Here is a 2,743-nt window from a genome sequence, read left to right as displayed (position 1 = left end):
CTGCTGATGTGCTGTTCTAATCGTTTTTGGATAATCTTCAGTAGAATCTTGCTTGCATGTGAAATCAGTGTTGTTGTTCTGTAGTTTCCACACTCAGTTGGGTCACCCTTCTTTGGAATGGGAACAAATATAGATCTCTTCCAGTCAGTTGGCCAAGTGGTTGTTCTCCAGATTTCTTGGCACAACTTGGTGAGCACATCCAGGGCAACATCTCTATCTGAAGTACTTCAACTGGTATACCATCTATTCCTGGGGCCTTATTTTTTGCTATTTCCTTCAAAGCAGCTTGAACTTCTTCCTTCATCACCATAGGCTCTTGCTCATATGTTATTTCATTAAATTCTTCTGTATCTGCCAATTCCTTTCTATATAATGACTCAGTATATTCCTTCCATCTTCTTTTAATACTTCCTGGATCATTTAATATTCTGCCGAAAGCATCCTTGATTATAGCAACTCTAGGTTTGAATTTGTTCTTTAGTTCCTTGAGCTTGAGAAATGCTGAGTGAGTTCGGCCCTTTTGATTTTCTGACTCTAGCTCCTCGCACATTTCATTGTAGTATTTTGCTTTGTCATTCCGAGCTGCCTTTTGGAATCTTCTGTTCAACTCTTTAGTATCTTGAATTCTTATATCAAAAGCTTATGAGATATAAATGAAATACTAATATAAAGAGACATTCAAAGCCTCAGTCTATCCCAGTGAGTCAGTTATTTTCTAACTGAAAGTTTATAAAGAACTTGGGTTTCTAATAGTTCATTATTGTACATTTTCCTCCCTACCTCCCTAATTGCCTTTTTCTTTGGGAAAAAAGTTCTTTCATTGTTATACAGTCTCTCTCCTCAGACTACTTTACTATGCAGCTCTTATTCTGGACTCTTGTCATGCCAGTAATACCTAATTATATATTCCTTTTATACAGTTCTCTCCCTCGTCTGTCTCAATGCCATTTAGATTATTTATCCTCTCTTCTTAGTTTCCCTAGACCCTATGTCAGTCCTGTTTTATTACAGTGGCATTATGCTGTATTTATCTTTTTGTGACCAAGATATTTCACTCAGTATAATGTCTTCCAGGGTCACACATTTTGTATAATTCATGAGTTCCTTGATTTTCAAAGCAGCATAGTTAATGTACCATCGCTTCTGTATCTGTTTGCTGATGGGCACTTATGTTGTTTCCAATTCTGTGCTATTGTAAACAAAACAGCAATAAACACAGGTGTGCATATATCTACTTGGGTGGCAGTTACGGTTTCTTTAGGGTAAATTCCCAGTCGCGAAATTGCTGGGTCAAATGATATTTCTATTTCCAATTTTTTTGAGAAAGCGCCATTTTATACTCCCACCAACAGTGAATAAAGGTTCCAGTTTCTCCACAACCTCGCCAGCATTTGTTATTTGCTGCTCTGTTAAATTTTGCTATTCTTACTGGGGTGAGATGATATCTCATAATTGTCAAAACAGTGTTAAAACTTGGCTGAGCCATGATGCTTATTGGTAATTATGTAATAATATAATTAAGCACTATGATGTCAATTTGTTGTAAAGAGATTGGGATGGAATGCAACACATTTAATCCAGTCATAACCCTCATAGGATGTAAGAGGAGTTTTCCCTAGAGTGTGTCCTTTTATCACTTTTGATCTTATAAAAGGTAAAAAGATTAAAAAGCAAACAAGAAAAAGAAGAAGGGAAAAAAAAGCAAACAAGAAAGGTGAAACCTACTACCAAGAATAAGAGTGAAGGAGTGCTGGGAACTTCTGACACCTGGGAGAAGAGTAATTAGTACCAAGATACATGACAATCTCCAAGGTGTACACCACATCTACAAATACTGAAAGACGACACACAGAACAGAAAGAAAGCCTTCTGCTGGAGCATACACTCTAAATTCAGACTTACGGCCTCTTAGAAGGGAGCATTTGTGGTCTAGTGGGTAGAGAGTTGTGCTGTCAGCCCAAAGACACATGGTTCGAATTCACCAGCTGCTCCACGACAGAAAGATAGCCAGTCTCCTCCTATGTGATTTAGTCTCTGAAAACCTGCTAAAGGATCAACTATGAGTTAGTTCTGATTTGATGGAAATGAAGTTTATTTCATTAGAGTCTCTTAACTGGAGAGAATAAAATTTCTTTGTTAAAGTTACACACTTGTGGTATTTCAGTTCTAGACATACCAGGAAACTCAGTGTCTAAAGGATTATTTACTAGGTTTTTAGTCTAAACATTGACCTATTCATTGCAGGGAAAAAAACCCCAAACCTTTCACAGCCTCCTTCATCTATGCAGGCAGCTAACTGGTTAGTTTTATCAGAAAGACTTCAGAAGAACTAAGACATCCTTGCTTCTTAAAAATGTGAGCTTAACTGACTATTCCCCCTTACTCCCTTGCTTTATATTCCTTGAGAATGGGAAGCAAGTTTTATTTATTTTTTATATATATTCCATTGATAAATAATAAATATTAGGTGTTTGGTAAATGAGTGCAGATTTTGAAGGATTCTACTTTGAGAATTATGATTACTGTGTGTGAAAAAAACCATTTATCCCTAGTCGCAGCTTCTAAGCGAGCACCATCTCAAGGGATATTGACACAGCAGCCACGTTCCTTAGGGCTGGAGCTGCCATGGTTGGAGTAGCTCACTCTGGAGCCAGGATTCGGACTGTGTTTGGGAGCCTCATCATTGGTTATGCCAGGAATCCTTCACTGAAGCAATAGTTCTGGGCTTTGCCCTCTCAGAGGT

The sequence above is a fragment of the Elephantulus edwardii genome, unplaced genomic scaffold (assembly GCF_000299155.1).
Source record: "Elephantulus edwardii isolate Elephantulus edwardi_28Jun2011 unplaced genomic scaffold, EleEdw1.0 scaffold00026, whole genome shotgun sequence".
Taxonomy (NCBI): Eukaryota; Metazoa; Chordata; class Mammalia; order Macroscelidea; family Macroscelididae; genus Elephantulus; species Elephantulus edwardii.
The sequence above is the reverse complement of the archived record's forward strand: the minus strand, read 5'-3'. Positions refer to the sequence as shown.